Here is a 12,472-nt window from a genome sequence, read left to right as displayed (position 1 = left end):
AAATAGCTTAACCCTGTATAATCCCGTGGTTGCCTCGGGTGCTCTACTCTTTCGGCGGAAGCATCGGAAGAAGTGAACACGGCAGCGTTGAAAAGCTACTTTCATGGCCTGTTCGAAAAGTAGCGTTCCAGCGTGGCCGTTGCTTGAAAAACTCACAGGGTCCCTTATGCAGTCACCTAAGAAGACTGCAAGGCGAAAGCCATCTTCTTTTTCTTCTCTTTCGATGTCTTGTTGCTGCCCCGCCACTGGCCGAAAGATTTCTGCACCTAATGTGGTTTCGCATTTCCCCCAGGATCGGAGGCACCTCACCTGGTTTTGCACTGCCTCCGTGATCGGCCCATCATTGATAAAGCTACGATGTCATGTTATGACGTCATCATGCGACATCACATCAGGTGACGTCACTGTGACATCACATCAGGTGACGTCACTGTGACTTCATGGTGACGTCACTAATTTTGTCGATCGGTGACGTCATGGTGACATCATGTGGTGATGTCATCACGTGATGATTTTTTTAATAACTCGTGTTCACGCCGCCGACGCGGGACGCCGGTCGATTATCGCGCTTGATGAGGCATCTAAGGCTTTCGCCTTAATGACCGAGAAGGCTGAACTTCTACTTTTAAATGCGAAGGATTTCTTAGCGAACCTCAGGCACTTTGGACGTTTCTATCTATGTAGCTATCTTTGGACGTTTCTATCTATCTATCTATCTAGCCGCCTACGTCTGGGCGCTCTCCTGGTCGTCTAGATAGGTTGTAATATACAAAAATTTGCACAGCATAGGATGAGTGTATGACGAACATGATTCACTGGTCATGACATGAATAACGCAAAATACCTGTCGCGTACGTCATGAAACCCTTTCCCTCAGTCACGTGTGGCACATATCCGCATACCAGAGTTCATGTTATGAGGGTATGTGCCACAGGTGATAACGGAGTCTCAATGAACGCAGTAACCGCAAACAGACACATTGACACGGAAGAAAAGTGATAATAATAGTAATTGTTGGGGTTATACGTCCCAAAACCACGATATCATTATGAGATACGCCGCAGTGAAGGGCTCCAGAAATTCTGCCCGTCTGGTATTCTTTAACGTGCACTGAGATAGGCACAGTACACGGGCCTCTTGCATTTCGCCTCCATTGAAACGCGACCACTACAGCCAGGATCGAACCCGCGACCTTCGGGTCAGCAGCTGAGCACCGTAACCACTACACCACAGCGGCGGACGCAAGGACAGTTAGGGAACTGAAGACAGAGCACCCTTGGAAGACGCTGGGCTAACATCCACTCGTGCACGTGCCCCGCAACGTCGACCGCGTGGATTATGCAAAAACCTGGGTCAATGCTTCCTACAAAACTCTGCCGAGAGGACCACGTCCCTCATGATTAGCATTGACTTCAGCATTGATTTATCAAAACCCAACAACGCATGGCTCTTAGACGGCATGAAAGACAGCTTGTATGTGGACAGGACATCACATTACCCCGGTGCCACGTCCAGGACAGGAGGCATCATAGATCGTTTCTTCGCAAGAGCCTACCGCGGTTTCCACCAGCTCTGCTATACCTCGCATTTCATGGCACTTAGACCGTTCGTAGCCGCGATCACGAACGGATCCGATAACAAGTCCTGTCCAGCTGCTGGTGCTCCCTGACCACGGTGACGAGGACCATATTCAAGAAGTGCCAAGAACCCCTTCCACACATGCACACGGGTTCGTGAAACGTGAGTGCGTTCCCGTCATAACGGATAAGTATAAGCATAACAATTGTAACGCAACTGTAACAACTACAAGTGTGACTGTAACGTACGTGCAGTGCGCCTGCTCGTGCCACTCGGCTGTGTATATATCTAGGAAAACTTTTCTGAATAAAGCTTAGTAGCGAGTAGCGCCTGCCCTGTGCATCTGTGTTAATTATGCTATTCGAATTCGCTCTATCCAGTATTGAACAATATAAGCACTACATATCAGCTTACTGCGTCTGGTGTTGGAAACACCTATGTTGCTGTTGGCATCGTTAAACAACTGTAAACAACTGCTTATATAACACATGTACGACTTTTCAAATTATGTGTGTGCTTTTTCCATTTGCGCATTTCTCTAGCGTCATTCCGTAACCTTTCGCTCAATGTGAAAAATTGCGACACAATCACCTTCCTGCGCATGCTTCGCATAACGTCGATTCTCACGGCACGTGGGATCTGCTTAATTTTTTATCTTGATTTTCGTTTTTTTTTTCTGCGGTGATAAAAAATCATAGAGCAAGACAAAAGCGGTTATCGTACCGAAATGCGAATTAAAATAAATGCTATGGTGTGCGCCCATTGCACAGAGGAAGGGCCAGATAGTTACATTAAGTTTCGCCTTCATTTCAGGTGCCTTAGCTTTGTCTGTCGAATAAAAATTTATTTTTCTGATACTGGAGTGACGTCTGCGTGATGGAATGAGAAACTAGCGGTACCGAAGTTTCTCGAAACGTACACACAATTCAAAGCATACAGTTGGCGTGCACACGTATTTAAAATGACCACTTTTCTCAAAATACGTGGGCAAACAGCACAAATTGAGCTGGCGTATTACTGTCTACTTTGAAGCTCGTATTGGTTCCGACTTTCTGTAAAAGCCAGCATGCCTTATGGCACCAAATCACACAGTAATTGGGCTCTTCATCCACCGTCATCAACTAAACAGCAGCAGATACTGTAAAAAAGTGATGTAGAATTCATCATTATGTTGTATATCAGTAATGGAAAGACGCCGGTGTCTTACTTTGCCATTAGCTCCATCTCTGCATGAAAAAAATTTTTTTTATTGTGGAACAAGCACCGAGTGAGAGTCTTGGTTCCCTTGCAAGCACTTCCGGTTGACCGCTTACTTCCTGTTTTCAGAATATTAACGCGATAGTGTTAAACAGCTGGTTTCGCAGAAATTCTGGTGTCGGCGTCGGTGATGTTGGTTCTGAGCGAAAAGTCATCATCTTGTCCGTGACCGAAAAATCGAGAAAGATGCAAATAGAATAAATAATAAAATTCTTCGGGTTTCAGTGAGAGTCGAACCCAGGCCGTTTTATTGGCAAGTAGGTATACTACCACAGAGCCACGATATTTCTTGAAACTCCTTCGGAAAAAAAACACTATGTGAATGTAATGTAGTGGAAGTAGTCTGCTTAAGGGCACTGTCTACCGTCCTCCATCGCTTTTCTGTTTTGTACCGGAATAGAAGGCGTACCGTCTGAAGTGTCCAACCTTGCCGCGGTTTCTCTGGAAAGTGAGTAGAAATTTTTAAAACAGAATTTTTCGATCTGCGTTCAGTCTTCTTCCATTAGCGTGAAACATGCCCACAACACTGGTTGGTCGACGCGAGGACGATTGTAGTGTCAGTAAAAATTAAAAATTAAACCCGAAAGCATATTTGATTTCTGTATGATTACTTTATTTTCGCTCAACACTACTGTAATGAATGTAACAGTCGTTTTCAGCGCGCTAGCGGTTAAACGAAGCCTTGTTATACGATTACAGAACACTTGTTTTGCTGTAATCGCAGTCTATGCGTTCATTTTAGCACTGCTGCCGCAATCCAAGCCAAGTTGATTAATCAAAAAGAGACGATAAATGCGCGCCTTCACGGCGCAGCACATGTGAGACATCCTAACGACAATACAGCGGCACAGTACGACCAGCGCGGAGGGCCGCGTGGCATAGCGCACGAGTTGAAGCAGACGAAATCGAAGACGGCGCCGCAAGCAGCGCCACCGGGTGCCTTTTTGAATGTGTGAGAAAAAAAAAGCAAAAATTTACTCTCTGACGCAACCGAAAGCTGTCCCAAGTGCGTAAAATACAATTTCAAGTTATACTTGTTTGTTTTTAAGCAAAATGAGTCTACACTGTAAAAAATAGTTGTAAATTTACAGATAAAATACATGAAATTTCTGTACCGCGAAAGAAACTTTCTGTAAATGTGCCATGAAGGAAATCTGTTAAAACGAGAAACCGAAATTTTCTGTTATTTGTGACCTTCAGCAAAACAAACGACTCAAAATTGAACCTCCACAGTTTTAAATACCTGAAAGATTACAAATGTCCATGAAATAACATTTCATGTTTTTCTGGTTTCTCGTACAATGCTATTTTGATTGATTAATATTCAGAGCCTTTTCTGCGGTTCTACGTTCATTCCTCGCGGGCCCCTACATTTACAAGATGGCTACCGCTCACGTCGAAGCGCGGCTACGCACGGCTGCAGTGTAAAGCGCGGCTACGGCACCCTCCTGCTCCTGCTTTTTGTGCGTCTGTCATTGAAAGGTGGGTGGTTTGCTTCTAACTAGAGTTCCTTACAGCAAGGTCTCGTTGTTATGCCTGCCCGCTTTCGAAATTCGCTCTCGCGTAGTTTCTAATTCAGCTTTGCGTCGGCAGCGCGCGCGACCACAACGTTGTGCGAGAGCCGGAATTCCTGCCATGCTTTGGTAGAAATACTGATGAGGCTTTGTAAGTGGTGCTTGAGGGAACGCCTGCTGTTGTACCACATTTATTTCTTTGCTGGTAGCGGCAGCGTACGTCAAAGTATGCGAATTTGTACTTGGACGGTTGCAGAGCGCTTACTACAGCGTTCGCCGCGCACTTCATGTGCGTTCTCTGCGGGCAGTCATTAACGAGGTTTCGCTGTGCAGAATAATGAGAGGTATTTGTTCACCTTACCCGCTTTGTTTCTTTATTACATAAAACCTGTGTATTCTGTGTTTCTGCACGTATCTTTTTCTTGTAGCTTGGCCCGACTTTCTCTAAAAACTAATGAAGTGCGTATAACTCAGCTCAGCTAACCGAGCGACGTTATATAATTCTTTTTTTTTAAATGAAAGTGCAAACGTTGCTTTTTTGTGTGTTTATCTACGTGTAATAGGTAGCTTTCTCCTGCATAGTGAACATGGCCCTGAGCAATGACGTTGTGGCTTGGTGTACGGCGTTTTGTGTTTTGTAGTGGTCATTGCATGATAAGGTCTGCTTGGTTGCATAATGCTATGTATTTTGAACATTGCTGGCGGGAACGTGCGAACGCATAGCTTCTGGGCGTAGTATCATTGGATGACCTTCCTTACGAAGCATTAAGTTCCTGGCGGAAGATAGATAACCTAGGTAAACCTAGTTTACCGAATGGACGTGTGGGGCACATCCACTCGGTAAACTGATACCTCGAGTGACTAGCCAATGGGACACGGGCTTGACGTGTACACGCGCTTCCTTGCGTCATCGCATTCCGCCTGCGTTGCGGTGGAGCACGGCTTCTCCTCGGTAGGAGAAACTCGGCGCGTTTCGGATTGGCGTGATCCCTGCTGGAGCTCATGTTAGATACGCGTTTGTTATCCGTGGTTTACACGCAACGGCGTGAAGCCGTGAAGACCTCTGGAAAGTGGGCTCAAGTGCGCTCGTAGTACAGGCGGTGAATCGTGGCACATGCCACATGTGATCTCTCAGTGGAGCACCAATGCCGACGCCGCTGTTCTAGCCGTTCGTGAAGGCTTATTGTGGACATCGATCGTGACTACCGTTAAAGAATCCCGGTTTCCGGAGAGGCGGACTTTGTTTTTAGTGGCGTATTGAAGGCCCGAATGAATCTTTCGTTGGCTCTCGCCCGTTTTCTTCACCAGTGCTTGGCGGCAGTAGTTATTAGACTTCCATCGTCGAATAAAAGTACCGATACAACTTTTGAATAACGCAACCAAGTTACGAGATGTGTTCGTCGCTGAACGCGAATTTTTTTTAGCTCTGTGAGGCGCGCGTTCTGTCGCGCGTGAGGTTTAGGGCGTCTGAAAAAAAAAAAAGAAGACGTGTGCACGTTTTGGTCGACAGGTTTAGAAGGACATCCGTTGTATACCTCCGCCCTATCGACATGTAGGCTACAAAAAGAGCAGCTTGGCACATAACAGCGGCTCCCGAACTGCTCAGACGACTGGCATATGACGGATTGGTCTGTGTGTTTAGCCAGCTATGCTACCGCGACAGATGTGCCTTGTTTATTTGACGGCGCTGTTTCCTGCCAAATGACGCCATGCGAAACAAACTGTAATTACGCTACTATTATCACTGAAAAAATAACATCTACTCCTTTAGGCGCATCACTCCTTGAATGGAGCGAATTGCTCATTAGAAATGTTCTGCGATTTGTAAACATTTACAATATTCTATAGATCTTGAACATATGTATTGTGTTGCTCTTTTGCGGAGAAGCAAATTTCATGCTATGTAGTTTACAGCACGTAATAGTCAGGAATTGGCGTACCAGGGTGAGGGTTCAACCCCCCCCCCCCAATTAATTGTTAGGTTTTGCATGTGTAAATATGCACGCACGAACATACATAAAGAGCGGTTGAACCCCTCCCCCGAAAAGAATTTCTGGCTACGGCCCTGCAGGCAGGTGCAACTCGTCTTCTGGCCCAATGGCTTAGCCCAACTCGAACGAGTTTTTCAGTAAAAATAAAAACCAATTGACACTCTGCTTTTCATAAAACGAAGGACATTTTGCTCCATCTCAGGTGGCAAGTTTTCCCAGATTGATACAGATCATTGGACAAATTTCCCCACCACGTGCCCTTTATAAATGGATTCCTGGTAACGAAAAAGTGTGACGGAAATCGCAACTTGGTGGCTCGCTAGCCCAAATATTGAAATAGTCGACGCGAAGCAACCGTCATTGCGAACGTCATTGCGCATGCATTGTTGATTCCTTGCGTAAACACTTTCTGCAATGGAGGTTCACTGAGCGCGCCCACGTGCTCAGGTGTTATTCGTCTGCATGCTTAGCCTCACGTCCGTGCAAATGCGAATGCCTTTAAAGGCTTTTTGAAAGCATTAGGAATATGTTTCAATTAGGTATAGCATTTAATGTTAAAGATTCATTCTCTCTGAATTGGCAAAAATGTTTGTTACAGTCAGGCATTAGCCTCCTTTCCTTTCTTCTTATAGCTTTACAGAAGTGCTTACCGTTATAACAGACTTTTCTATTTCTTTCGGTAATTACAGTTTTTTATTTATTTCAGCGATGCATGTCTGCAGTCTCTGTGGTACCACCAAGGCGACTGTGCCACGTTTCATGAAGTGTGCCGCACTGCACAAAAACATGAATGCATTCTGCATGAAGTGCCCATTGGAACAGTACAGAAAAGTGTTCCGAGAATTCCTTCTCTGAGCTAGTGCTACGAGATACCGAGGACGAAACTAGGACTGTAAAGAAAACGAAGAGTCCAAAAGGATTTATATCGTTGTGTGTCATGGAAGCCCAAATTACCGGCGCTAAGACACAACATAATGGATCACACTAAGTTGGCACTGATGCTATAGTGCCCTAAGGTGCTGCTGCATCTTCAGCTACCAGAAGGTAAGAGGATTATTTGACAGTGGCCTGCTCCTCAAATTGTTCGCTGCTTTAATTTACCTTCTATTATTGAGAGCATTTATTTATTTTTATTTCATATCACATCTACAATGTCTGTAGTTCAATAAAAAATATTGGCTAACTTTTTAATTGTCTTCGTATGCTTGTTTGAACTCCAGGGTACAGGAGTTTTAATGGCTACTTATCGCATAATTAACTTCATAACTTTTATCATTGCAGGCAAGTACAAGTGAAGATAACGTCGAAGACGTGCCGTGCTCCCCTTTCATCATTGGCAAAGGTATTTCTATGGATACTTGCAATATATTGCTGAATATTTCTAAACAGTAAATATTTTGTTCCAGGAGAAAACTTTCTGACTGCCGGGGCATTAACCATCTGTATTGATACCCATGCTGTGATCGAATCCACCACACGGTGCCAGGCATTCAAGTTGATGTTCTTTACACACTTCGCCTTTACTATTGAATACCGCAAGGAGGTCAGCCTAACCCTGGAGTTCACACAAAGGTAAAACTTAATGTGATTTTTCTGACTTTTTGGACAAGATTCATGCAACTAACTTAGATCAAGCCACATTAGATAGTACAAAAGTAGACAAGTACTGGGGAATTTCCAATATCTGATACTACACTCCCATTTGGCTAAGCCAGTGAGGGTTCTGATGGAAGGAATGACCAAATAGAAATGTTCAGCTTAAGTGTAAAACTGTCTACGGGAATTCTGAGCTGTCATAAAAGATTTTAAATAATGATAGTATATAGAACGGTTGACGTGTGAAGTATTTTTAATCACTGTTTAATGAGGATTTCGAAGGGGCACCAAGTAACATGAAAATTTTCATTAATTTAAATAAGAGCTAGCACTTTTTTATGCAGTTCTGCTGCCGGAGCAAGGTGTGTGTACGGGCTAGTTGGTATACCATATTTGTGAGCACAACGCAGACAGAGAAAGAGGCACAATAAACAAAGGACCGACGAGGAATGGCGCGGTCAAGCGAGAATTCCCTGTAAGCAAAATAGGCACAGATTACATCAGCGACACGTCTATAAGTTTATTTCGCATATATAGCTACACACGACTTTTTCATATCTCTTATTGTTTGCAATGGAGAACATGTGCACGCATGCGCTTTAGGATGAGTATGTTCTTTCCCTGATTGTCTGGGGCAATGCCATAAAATCCGTGGTGAAAATTGTGCCCGTGGTGTCGTCATCCACTTTGTCCGGGTCTATCGCGCTGCAATGGTTTCAGTGTAATTTTTAGCAGATCTAAATTGTGAAACCAATAGTGCCTACCATGAAATCATGCGTGTGCACTTAGAAAAATAGGATAGCTCGGAGGTGTTTTCTGGTCCCAGCAAGCACATACATTGTTTAATAACACCTTTGTTTTGTTTATAAACATGGTAGCTTTGTTTTGACTTTGGGCTATGCGCGCACAATTCACAAAGCTCATACATGGTGGAAGCTGTTGAAGATGAGGACCTTCAGCGGCACTCCGCAAGTTGACATAAAACTCGCTTGTTACATTCCGATGGACAAGCGATAGGTTGCCGGCCAATTTTTCGGTGACAAAATGATCATCACGTGGGCGTGGTGGTGTTGCTCGCGGAGGTACGTAATAAGGGATGGGCTGAGAAAACGTTTCGGCTTAATACACGGGGTCTTGGGCCGCGGTCTCATTGTGAACGATGAGCTTAATGATAGGAATCGTGCCTTTTACTCTTATGCAAAATAGGTACTGGACTTGCACATTCATCAAGAAAAAGAAAACGCATTGATATAATAGTCATTTGTTTATTTTTTCTTGATACTCTCGATAATTTTGCGCTCGGTTAATTCAGACGTTTTTTCCGGACCCGTGAAATCCGAATTAATGAGCCCTTACTGTATTTGGGTGAGTGTTTAAAAGCACATGAACCTTGCTCTGTGAGGAGCATTATTTCCTTTCAAGTCCTTACATTGCAATAAATGACATTGTATGAACCATAATGTACTTTTATAAAAATGAATCTCCATCTGGATCATGAGGTTTTTTTTCTTTTAACTGATTCCACACAGCACACCTTAAAGAGGCAATGCGAGAGTTTCTTGAGCACTCTACCAACATAATGAATGTTGTTCTCAGTGTGGCCAATTATGTTCAGCATAATCATGCAACAGCCTGGTGCACAAAAAAATATGTTTATTCGTTTTTAGGGCAGCCGCCGCACTCAACCCTGACAGAGGGAGCAAGGTCGAGAAGTCAAGGAAGCAGCGCTGCCTCACACCACAAATGACCAACTTAAAGCTCTGCGAGACTATGAATGCTAAGTGTTTCAACGAAAAATTTGCAGTGTCATTATGAATATACCGTGTTTACGTGAATCTAAGCCGACTTTTTTTTCGAAAAAATGATGTGCGAAAAGGGGGGGGGGAGGGGGGGGGGGTGTCGGCTTAGATTCGAGTACAATGATTAAGTTTTGTTTTTCTGGCCTTGCGAATTTCAATAATCAAGGTCGGCCTAGATTCGAGTAAATACGGTATATCTACATATTTTCCAAACCAGTTTGAATCTACGGTGACAACATGTACGCAGTTTTCATTATTTTGAAGCTTGTTTACATGCAGCATTTCCTGTGCATAAATAAAGATTTCTTTCTTTTATCATGAAAGGAGAATCTACTGATACGTGCCTGTTTTTATTGCGTTATTTACTAGAGTGCTGGAAGCAACACCTCGTGGGTGTAGCTCCAAGAAGTTCACGATGTCCGCTGCGGTAGTACAGTGGCTCCGGTGCTCGGCTGCTTACCCGAAAGTCGCGGGTCCGACCCCGGCCGTGGCGGTCGGATTTCGACGGAGGCGAAATGCTAGAGGCCCGTGTACTGTGCGACGTCAGCCCACGTTAGAAACACCAGATGGTCGAAATTTCGGAAGCTCTCCACTACGATGGGCCTCATAATCATATCCTGGTTTTGGCTCGTAAAACCCCAGATATTATTTAAAAAATTGGAATATATTTGGATTATGCAAACGCAATATAGTGGTATTTTTGCCATTGCATTTGGCTAAACAAAATATTTTTGCGTATCGCTTGTACAAGTGACATAACTACTTTTTAGTACTGAGGAATGCTTTTCTATGACAATATATATAAGCTGATCGTTATGCATAAAAAATTATGTTACCGAATTACAATGCAGTAATGAAATAGCAGGAAGGCAGTAACAGAAAACACAGCCTTTGTTACTCGATATCCGAACTTGTACTTATAGATAACGTTTCTGTAAACGAAAACGGACACTATTAGCGAAATAACAGAAAAAGGAAAACAGAAAACAGATTTTTTTCAGTGTCTGAAAAGTGAAACATGTTTTTAAACATAAAATTTCTGTACTGTAAAAGAGAAAATAACAGTGAAATAACAGAAAGAAGACAAACAGAAAACCAAGTTTTTTCTGTAACGGAAAACTGAACATTGTGTTTATGCAGAAACCTTCTGCAAAGTAAAACGAAAAAAACCTGTTAAAACACAGAAAACTTCAAAATAGAAAACATAGCTTTACAGAAATTTTGTGGCAAGAGAGCTGCCAGACAATTTCTGTTTTTTTCACAAAATATTTTTTACAGTGTATCTGCCAGGATTTCTTGTCCTACCAGTAGATTGACCACATCGCTGTTGGGTGACGCCAGCGGTAATTCTTTCACGATTTTCAACATCAAATTAAAAATATAATTTCTTTTTTATGGGGCAAAAGCATGCTCGTTGCCGCCGATGTGACGAACGATATTCTCATTTTCACCAAAATCAGAAAAAAAATTCCGAGCGGTAGACAGTCCCTTTAACGCATGTAATATTGAGTGGCAGAAACGTATAATCGCGCCAGCCGTCAAAACATGTGAATTGCGCATCGATTGGGTGTTTTAAAGGTCCACCCAATACAAGGCGCTCAGACATGTCTAATCATCATCAGCTGCAAAAGTGTCAGCAAAGTGAACAGCTGCGTAGGTTCGCGTGTTGCCTTACGGACGCTTAGTGGGTCCTTCACTGATTCGCAAAAGGAATAATTATGGCGCAGTGGGCACTTCACAACTGTACTTGTTGTAGGCACTCTAGGATACTTTGAAACGGCCAATGTTACGGGCACAGTTGTTCGTTTCCTTACCGCACAGTTGAGGCATGCACCGAGAACCGAAACTACGCTAGCTGGAGAGAAGGCGATGCGCGCGGGGCCCGAATACGCTGTCGCGTTCTGCTCTTGAAAGCGAAGCTCAAGCGTCGTCCAAGTTTTTCAGAAAAACTCTTCAAGAATATAAATCGATGGTTCTGGTCAAGTTAACAGTTATATTGGGCACATACGATACCCTAGCGTACCATTACTTAAGATAACGGCCAATGAACTGTCAGGATAATTATTTAAAATTAGTTGATTGGGTTCATTTGAAGCATAGGGTTTCATTCTATAGAGAGGAATCTGACGCTATTGTCTATGCGGGATCCTTGAGCGGCGCCAGGGGAACGATAGGAAGAACTCGTTTCGGATCTGCTTCGGATGGATTACGATCTTGAAATTCGCGGCGCTTGTTTTCCGAGTGTAAAACAAAGTGATATGAAGTTATTTCCAATTAAACCTAGCTTCATTCTTTTGTGCGAAAACGTATTGCAAAAAGTTTGCGTGACCGTGAGGTGAAGTGAAACCTGGACAAATTCAACGACCCGGGTAGAGTGTACTATAACCCAGGCATGCACTGCTCTGGAGTTGTGATCCAGATTTGGTATCACGATATAATGGATTATTTTCTTTACAACACTTAAAACAAACGCGCTTGTTTTTCCCTCGAAAGAACGCATTACCGATTTATGTAAATAACGGTACTGTATTGAGTGAGAAACACTTAATATCATCAATATCATCTGCTGCAATGGCAGGTGCGTCTGTCCAAGGGGTCCGCCCCTAACACAATCCAGTGGCACACCAACTCGTTCGCGAGGGGGGGGGGGGGGCAAGCCTATATATATATATATATATATATATATATATATATATATATATATATATATATATATATATATATATATATATAGAGA

General features: G+C 43.4%; 1 long non-coding RNA gene across 1 annotated transcript; it reads left to right on the top strand.

Annotated features, from left to right (window-relative positions):
- The first annotated feature begins 4,253 nt into the window (after positions 1–4,253).
- LOC125758745 (uncharacterized) lies at positions 4,254–9,754 on the top strand. The gene is made up of 5 exons (XR_007416377.1): positions 4,254–4,317; positions 7,047–7,384; positions 7,622–7,682; positions 7,747–7,912; positions 9,604–9,754. It is a non-coding gene; the product is annotated as an uncharacterized LOC125758745 (long non-coding RNA).
- Positions 9,755–12,472: the final 2,718 nt, after the last annotated feature.

The sequence above is a fragment of the Rhipicephalus sanguineus genome, chromosome 5 (assembly GCF_013339695.2).
Source record: "Rhipicephalus sanguineus isolate Rsan-2018 chromosome 5, BIME_Rsan_1.4, whole genome shotgun sequence".
Taxonomy (NCBI): Eukaryota; Metazoa; Arthropoda; class Arachnida; order Ixodida; family Ixodidae; genus Rhipicephalus; species Rhipicephalus sanguineus.
This window is presented reverse-complemented; position numbering and strand designations above follow the sequence as displayed.